Consider the following 9778-nt stretch of genomic DNA (forward strand, 5'->3'; position numbering starts at 1 on the left):
TCATTCTCCCAACACACAGAGGAGAAAAACAAGACTTTGAAAATGTGAAGCACTTGCCCAGTGTCTTCCCCCATATGACAGACCTGGGATCCTCCTCCACCCGGACCAGGGCTCTTAGGATCTGTCATGATGTGGCTCTTGGACACATTTTCCCCTGGTCTCCTGGATTACAAGAGTCCACGGGCCCTCCCCACCAAGGGCCATCCCTAGCATGGATAATTTTAGAAACCACCGCCTGCTTCTAATCATAGCTCTACAACTTTATCTGTATGACTTTTAATGAATTACTCCACCTCTCTGAGCCAGTCTCTGTGTGTGTAAAATTGGAGTGAGAAAAGTACCTCTGAGTTACTGAGAGAATTGACTTAATTAATGCAAGGGCCTTAGAACAATAACCAGCTCTTTGCAAGGTTAGCGATTATTATTAACTATTAATATGCTTTAGATCTCCACTGAGTATGCTTTAGACTCCACTCATGCTTATAACCACTGAGATGAGATTCCTGGGCAGAAAGCAGAGAAGCATATAGGAGGTTATAATTAAAGGAAGAGACCCAGGATCATTCACACACTCCAAATCAGAGAGGGACTGCCCTGCCTCCCAACATGGCCCCAGGCCATGCACACTGGCTTGCTAGCCTCTAAAAGGCTACTAAGAGTCTTTCAACACTCTCTGGCAGACACTGGCTCCCCAACCCTGTAGTCCAGAGTCCCAATGTTTTGGTCCTTGCAGGATCTGGGAAAGAAAGAAGCAAGGTGGGGTAAATGGTGGAGACCCCAGCTTTCACCTGGGAGCCCACAGGCCAAGTCACTCTCCTAGAGGTTCCTGGGATCACCTTTGGCCCTAAGGGAGGAAGGCTGGCTCCAAGGCCCACCCTCCACCAGGTGGCAGGTGCAGCACCACCCTGCAGGCAGGCTCACTCAGCAGTCAGTGAGTCCCGGGGTCCTTGCCCTGCCCTCCCTCAGAATGGCGAGCCCATGTGGCCCCTGGAGTCTGACATACCTCTGCATCCACCTGACTTCTGCCCCTCCTGCATCATTGCTGACTCTCTTCTCATCAATATTAATTATGACCTCTATTAGCATATTGCCTCTTATTTAGATCATAATTTTGCATTCCAAGGCCCAATCAAGACTCATTTGTCTTTGGCAATCCAGTTGGTGGTCCTTCTACCCACATCCGTTGACAGCCTACTATGTGCCAACTGAGCACCTTTACTTCTTCCCTCACAAAGTGGCTTGACCTTTGATCATACAATGGTGTGGGGGCTCTGGTAGGCCCCTACCAGCAATGAGCCCCCATCTTCATTCATTCATTCATTCATTCATTCCTCCATTCATGTACTACAGCATCTTCAATCTGGGATGTCTTCTGTACACACCTAATTGTCTAATTCAGGTCCCAGCTCAGTGTCCTATTCTTATCTGAAGTCTCCCCCAGAACTTCCTAAACAGAGCTGGCCATTCCTGCCCATGTACCTTTCAGGGTGAACACTTGGTAATGCGACCAAGCACTCTTTTATCTGTTAGCCTTTCTCACTGAGCTGTGAGCACCAGGAGGGCGGGAGTCATGTTATTCATATATTGTGTTACTCATTTGTTTAATATTGGCCCCATCATATGCCATGCCCCATGCCATGTGCTAAGTGTGCACTGGTAAGCCACAGAGTTGTGACCCCTTCCACTCTAGCTGTCCTACAGGAGTCCTTCAGCTCCCCCCACACACACACGCACACACCATCTCTTTCTACCTGTATCACTTGGATTCACACCTAAACAGCTTCTGTTGGACATAGCAGTTTGTTGACATGCTTTCTCTAAGTTAGACCTGTGACCCCAGCTAGACTGTCAGCTCTTAGAGCATCATCTTGAATACAACCCCTAATCTCCTGCCTCTGTTCTCAAGGGGAGGAGCGACATGAAGTGAGGTCAAGGAGGGAGGCACAGGCACGACCATACAGCCTTGGAGTCTGCTAGGATTTGGATAAGTGTCCCCCAGAGGCCTTTCCCTTGGCACTATTGGGAAGTGGTGGAAACTTTAAAAGGTGGCATCCATCAGGAGGTTTTAGATCACAGGTTTCTTCCTCATTCTCTTCTGCATCCCAGCCTTGAGGTGAACAGTGTTGCCACACTCCACCATGATGCTCTGCTTCACAAGGGAAAGGTTTGTCTGACAAGTAGTTGAGGTTAAAGATAGGAGAAATGTGTGCGTATTTCTTTGCTAGTGAAAATGATGCAGCACAAAGCTGGAAAACAAGCAGCAAGAGTGAGCTGAGAGCTGGGCGTGGTGTGCACACTTGTACTCTCAGTGCCTGGGAGGCTGAGACCAGAGAATCACAAGTTTGTGGCCAGCCTCAGGTATTTAGTGAGGCCATCTGCAATTCAGTGAGACTCTATCAAAATAAAGAATAAAAATAGATGTAGCTCAGAGATAGAATGCTCCTGGGTTCAATCCTCAGTATTTTTACACACACACACACACACACACACACACACACACACACGCACACACACACACACACACACACACGCACACACACACAGAGGAATGAGCTGGAATAATCCAAAAGACCAGCTAGGTAGACCTGGTGGCATAAAACTATAGCCCTAGTATTTGGGAGACTGAGGCAGAAGGATTACAGGTTCAAGACCAACATATGAGACTCTGTTTTGAAATCGAATAAAATAGGATAGGGGTATATCTTACAGATAGAATAGCGCTGGGGTCAATCCCTAGTGCTACACACACACACACACACACACACACACACACACACACACGCCAACTGACCATGGATCAAAAACCTCTCAAACTTAAATCCAGAATAAACGTTTTCTTTTCATAAGTTTGTTTATCTCGGGCATTTGTTATAGTAATGGAAAGTTAAGACACAGTCCATGACAAGAGGTGCAGATTTTATCCTAGGTGCCATTGAGAGCCCTGAAGCAATTTAAGCAGGGGGTGACATAATGCACTCTCTTGTGGTAAATGGAAATGGGGGATGGGGCAGAAATTAATCTGCAAGCTGTCCCGTGATCCATCAAGAGGCAATGGTGGCTTGCTTTGAAATAGTAGAAAAAGAACTAACTGACTTCCAGCCATATTTGGAACACAGAATCCACAAGTCTTGCTGATAGATTCTAGAGAGGTTAAGGGAGGAGGAGAAAGAGGAAAAATCAAGGTTAACTCTTAAGATCTGGCATGAGTGCAACTAAGCCAGCCAACACAAAAATAGAGATGTTTGCGGAAGAACAATTGCTGTGGGAAATGGATGGGGGAATCGTGAGCTCTGTTTGATAAATGATGACTCTGAGATGCCAGTGAAACATCTGAATGAAGACATCACATGGGCAGTGAATGAGTCCAGGACTTAGTGGCAGATAAATGATGGAGATATACGCAAGAGAGTCTCAGGATGTAGATGATGTTTGTAGCCTTGGATATAAAGAGTTGGAGGGGAAGAGAGGGAGATGGAGAGGAAGAATCTGGCACCTCCACCCCAGCCATTTAGAAGATAACCAGAGGAGGAGAGGAAATATCTGCCACAGAGCCTGAGAAGATGCAACAAAAGGGGGGAGGGGAGAAGGAAAGGAGGAAACCGGAATAGAGAGAAAAGTATTTCTAGAATAGGGAGATAGAACGGTTGGTTGGTAAGCTGACAAGCAATAGAGCAAGGGGACGACAAAAAGGATGTATTGCATATGGTCAGAGAGAGGCTCCTAGAGAATGTGGCAGATCACACCGTGTGTTCACACTGTGTGTTTACTATATCAGCCTGACTGGTGCAGAGCTCTAGCAGGACCCCTTCCTACAGAGTAGTGGAAAGAAAATCTGGAATGCAGGGGATTAAGCAGGGCAGATGAGATGAGAAAATGGAGATGCCGTGTGTACCCAACTTTCAAAAAGCTTGGGTGAGAAAGGGTCAGAGAAATGGAGCTTTTAGAAGGCAAGGGCTGCTGTGGATGACACAGCAGTTGAGGGGAAAATCGACAACCAGGAGAGAGCTGGGATAATGCAGTGCCTGAAGTTCTTAGTAACTGATACATAATAAATTGAATAAAAGTTTGATATCTTTAGCAATATCAGTAAGAGGTGCTGGGCCTGGTGGTGCATGACTGTCATCCCAGTATTTGGGAGACTCAGCAAACCAGTGAGACCCTGTTTCAAAACAAAAAAGTAAAAAGAGCTGGGGGTATAGCTCGGAGGTAGAATGCCCCTATGTGCAATCCCAGTTTAACAATAACAACAAAAAGGTAATATTTATTCACTATGTCATGACGTTTTTTGTTTTGTGTTGTTTTTAAGATATATTATTTTAATGCTTACAGTGCTATGGGATATGTGCCTCTGTCTTAGAGATGAGGAAACTAAGTGTTGTGGTCTGGATCCAGAATGGAGACTTTTGGCCTCCATTTGGTCTCCATTTGACTTTTGGTCCCGCAATTCTCAGATTGAAAATGTGGTCCCCAGTCAGGCATGGTGGTACACACTTGTAATCCCAGCATTTGGGAGGCTGAGACAGAAGGATCGTAGGTTCACAGCCAGCCTCAGCTGCTTAGTGAGGCCCTCCACAACTTAGTGAGACCTTATTTCAAAATAAAAAATTAAAATTATGGCTGGGGGTATAGCTTGGAGGTAGAATGCTCCTGGGTACCATCCCCAGTACCACAAAAAACAATGTGGTCCTCAATATAGCAACTTTATCGGTGTAGCCTTTGCAAGATAAGGCTAGTTCCTCTCCTTTCCCTTCTCTGCCTTCCCCTCCCTTTCCTTTCTCTTTCCCTTCCTTTCTTCTTTCTTTCCTCATCTATCTATTTATCTGCCCATTCATTCTCTCAATAGAGTTTTATTGAGCACCAGCCATATGCAGTGTTGTGCTGTGCTGGGGTGGGAGGCATGGGGATGAAGCCCTTGTTGGGGAGCTTACAATCTCAATAGAGGAACAAGACCAGTAGGAAGCACCTGCGCAGCCTTGGAGGCTAACTAGGTGGTGTCAATTTGGGTAGAGACAAGGAGAATCTTTGTTTTTGTTTTTTGAGGTACTAGGGATGGAACATGCTAGCACATACTACACAGCACTCTAGCACTGAGTTATATCCTCAGCCCTTTTTAATTGTTTTATTTTGAAATGGTCTCACTAAATATTTGCTGGTGCACTGCCTTGAACCTGTGATCCTCCTGTGTCAACCTCCCAACTTCAGGGTCTCACTAAGTTGCCCGGGCTGGCCTCAAACGTACGGTCTGCTCCAGTAACGAGAATCACAGGTGTGTATCACCACAGCTCAGGCTGGGAGAGTTTTCTAATAGTTGTTGTCATGGGCACAGCACTTGAGGAAGCCTATCTGGGACTAAGAGAGCAGAACATCAAAGGACAGGTGAGAATTGAACCTGTGAGAGGTCCGGCTGCACAGCAGAAGTTGGGAGATGTGGAGCTGTTCACATGGTGCCTGGGGTGCAGGGAGGGGGCTGCCTGGGCAGAGTCAAGGGCCTGTGCAGGGCTGGTGTGGGTGGGATGCTGCTGTGACACTCTTCCCATCAAGCCTTCTCCTGTCTTTCTCCCCTGAAATATTTCTTCCTTGATCCTGCTGCTCCGTTTTCTTTGTGCATCACTCTGGACTACTTGGACTCCATGAGCCTTGCCCTGTATCTCTCTATCTAGCCCCCTTGGCCTCAGGCTTCACATAGCTTCTTGGGTGATCGCTCTAAAAGAAAGATAAGGGAAACCATATGCTTCACTCTGGTGGGCACTGGGATGTGTATTTTGTGGAGTGTGGGTACCACAGCCTCTAGTCCTGGCTGGCAAGGACTAGTGTCCCATGGTCAATGCCCAAAGGGTGGATGAGGCCCCTGTTGTCTGCAAGGCTGGGCCACCGTGACCCAAGGTCCATTGCTATTTCCATCTTCTGAAATACTCACAGTGCAGGTTGGGGAAGCATGCTCCAGTCTCGGCCCCTGAAGATGCTCAGACAACCCTGCCTCATGCCCAATGAAAAGCCAAGCCAGGCCCATTAGCCAGAAGCAGCATTAACACATTTGAGTCAAGAGGGTCAGCCAGCCCCAGAAAGCCCTCACCAGGCCCTCTTGGAGCCTATAGTGGAGTTCTAATTATCTCTCCTCCAAGAAGCTGCCCCCGCTGGATCTTCATAGAGTAGTAGGTCTGTTGCTGGCCCTGAGTCCACTTTCTCCCAAGTCCCCAGCAACACTCCAAACTGTAAAGACAGCTATCTCAGAAATCCCAAGTGAGGACAATTTAAGCTGATCCTCCTGCACAAAGTGAGCATTATTCCCACAATCTACTGTGGTCAGTATATTGTGGGAATATTCAAAAACGATGCCTACTCCAACTTTTCTCTATCCTCTAGTAGTCAGGGTGGTGTGATTTAATTACCCATCCAGGCATCAAGTATTTATTGAGTGTCTACCATGTGCAAGATACAGAGATCTGCCTAGAAACAAACACGCTTTCCCTTGCTGAGAATCCTGCGCAAGTGACCTTCCTGACCTCCTCTTCTATCCTCTCGGTAATAGCTGCCAACTTAGACCTCTCCCCCCTTAAGCCACCCCTGCCCCAGGACTGGCTGACACATGTGACAACTGGCAACCCCCAGATGGCCCTCACAATCCCCTGCCCCTGAGGGGCTTTCACCTCTCTGATGCTGTACGTTCTTCAGGCAAAGACCCTGTCATTTGGTGTCCTCATCCCCACAGGACTGGCTCTGGGATTGGACAGTCAACATGCATTTGCAGGATGGATAAAAAGGAGTCAGGAAATCCCAGTGCTGGGTGTGTTTTACCCTGGGCAGCCCAGTAAGCTGCCAGCAGCCCCAGAGGCCACCAGAGGGGTGTGGCTGTTTGTTTGTTCTATTAATAAAGCAAGTTGCTGTGTTCTGACAACACATCTCTGGGTTGCTGTGGAAGCAGGCTTTTGGGTTGAGAGCTCATCTGAAAACATAGGGATTTTCCTAGGGGGAGACTCTGCCCTTCGTTCATGCAGATGCAAAACTTGGCCATGGACCTGGGCCCATCTTCCCATTGCACTAACAGGAACTGGGCAGCTACTGCATTCTGGCATAGAAGACACATCCTGGCTATGAAGACAGATGAGGGAGAGATTCAAGCAATACAGTGACACCACAGTGCTGAACTTCAGTGGACTGTGCACTCCTGGAGCACAGGGGTACACCATCCCCATTACCTCGTCACCACCCTCTGGGACTCTCTGTCCATTCATGGTATAGAGGGTGGGAAAATGACAGGAAACCATCTAGCGTTGATCTACACAGTGCCAAACACCCTATGATTCTATAACGCTTGTTTTTTTGGGGGGGTTGGTTTGCTTGGTTTGGTTTGGTTTGGTTTGGTTTGGTTTGGTTTGGTTTCTTTGTGGGTCTGGGGATGGAACCCAGAAGCATTCGACTTCCAAGCTACACCCCCTGCCCAATTTTTATTCTTTATTTTGAAACAGGGTTTCACTGAATTGCAGAGGGACTCACTAAGTAACTGAGGCTGTCCACAAACCACGATCCTCTGGTCTCAGCCTCCCGAATACTGAGATTACAGGCGTGAGCCACCATGCCAGGCTAAAGCCTGTTTTTTACTCTGCATGCCTGCTCCCAGGTTTACCTGCCTGGTTGCGCTGTCCCCGGTGCTGAAAGAGGCACCTGCCAGACTTCCTTCCACAGGAGGGAATCAGGTTTCAGATACTATCCAAGTATTAGGTCCTGTTGACCAGCTTTGATGTGATGCCAGGCCCTGTGGAAACATCAGACACTCCTTGTATTCCTTCTCCTTCCCAGTTGGTTCCCCCCTCCAGCGCACACACACACCTGACGTCCTCTCTGGCTCAGCCAAAGGCTGGGATGCAGAGATGGACTGTTCTTGCACAAATTCTAGTAGTTTGCATTTTCTTGGTTTATAAAGTATTTGCAAAGAAGCACATGACCTTTGCAGATTCATGTAGGGACAGCCTGCAGCTCTGTAAGGAGACAGCCACCCAAATGGGCCCAATTTGGGGGTCATCAGGAATAAAAAAAAATACCTCCAGCCCCACACTCCAGCCAGAGGGTATAGAAACATTGCACTAAGAATGAGGCAGAAATTCCCAAAGGGTTTTTCATCCTTGAAAAAAAAAGTCATTGTGAGTTAAATTAGCTTTAAAAACTCTGGGTCAAAAATATTGTTTGTTTTACTGACAAACTTTCATGGACCTTACCATGCCAAGAGTATTTTGTTCTTTCACCCTGGTGCAGTTGGCCAGATTGTGTCGACACACTCTTGCTGGATTCCAGACATATCCCTTCCATTGACAAGCCAAGTTACCTTGAACAAGTTTCTTAATGTTTCTGTTTCATTATTTTTTCATTTGCAAAGAGGACACTAGCCCATACCCCATAGAGCTGTTTGGGACATTAAATGAGTTCCTATGTGGTAAGCTCTTAGAAAAGTGACCAGCATGTAGTAAACTCCAGAAAACTGCTGCTCACATTATTCTTAGCAGGGCATTCTTGGAGCTCCTGAGTTAAGAAAATCCTGTCTCTAACAAGCCCCCACCAAGTGCATTTCTGGAGCAGGTTTGGCAAAGCCACTCTACATGCAGAAGGCTGATCCAGCTGGCTGCGTGCCGCTTTGTGGACAGAGACCTGGGGAGAGTCTAGAGGAAAACACAGGCAGCGCGGCCTCTGTTCCTAGGAGGAGCTGCAAAGCAGCTACAACACTGGGCCTGCAAATGACACCAGGTGTATGTGGGGAATGCAAGCAGCCCATGCCGGGGGACACTAGGGGTGGAGCAAGTGCAGTTAACATCAGGGGCAGCAGGGCTGCACTGGACACAGTGGTCACCACAGCTGACCATGTCTTTCCCCTGGACCCTTACTCTTTGGACCCATATGAATCCTGGAGGGAGGAGGGGAAAGAGAGAGAGAGAGAGAGAGGCAGAGAGAGACAGAGACAGAGACAGAGACAGAGAGAGACAGTGAGAGGCGGGATTGGGGAAACGTGACTGCTGCATTCAGGGGCTTCACACCTGTCAGTGATATTCCAGCATCAGCCCCACCCACAAAGCAGGCTGCACAGGGGGCATCGAAGTCCACCCTCTGTCAGGGATCATCAGAGGTCTCTGAACTCAGACAGGGAGGAAATGAGTCTGTATCATCACAGATCCCCAACTGAAACTTGGCATTCCTTCCATTTGGAAAGTAAGCAAGGAAGCACATGTATTGTTAGCAACGCCTGTAACTTTGTCACTAAGAACAATCACAGTTACTCTCAAAGCTCAGGAGAATAGTTACAGATATAAGACATGAAGTCATGTGACACATAGAACTTCCATAGTTAGGGCTTATGGAATGCATTAATTTAAAAATTTGCATGGGAGCTAGGCATGGTGGCACATACCTATGATTCCAGAACCTGGGAGGCCAAGACAGGAGGATTACAGGTTTGAGGTCAGCCTCAGCAACGTGAATCCCTGTTTCAAAATAAAAAATAAAATAGAGCTTGAGGATATAGCGTGAAGATAGAATGCTTCTGGGTTTAATCCCCAGTAACAACACACACACACACACACACACACACACACACACACACACACTAAAAGAAAATGTAATCACTTGAGTTACCATGTCATAAACGTGTTTTAAAATATTTTGATAATTATTTTAACTATTTTCTTTGTAAATTTGTGCAATTTGTCTTATACATATGAAAGAATCACTGTAAAAGGGTTATTTGCATTTTTTTAAAAAAACCCTGAAGAATGTATGCCTGAGCCAGGAGCAT

The sequence above is a fragment of the Muscardinus avellanarius genome (assembly GCF_963383645.1).
Source record: "Muscardinus avellanarius genome assembly, chromosome: 2".
NCBI classification, from domain to species: domain Eukaryota; kingdom Metazoa; phylum Chordata; class Mammalia; order Rodentia; family Gliridae; genus Muscardinus; species Muscardinus avellanarius.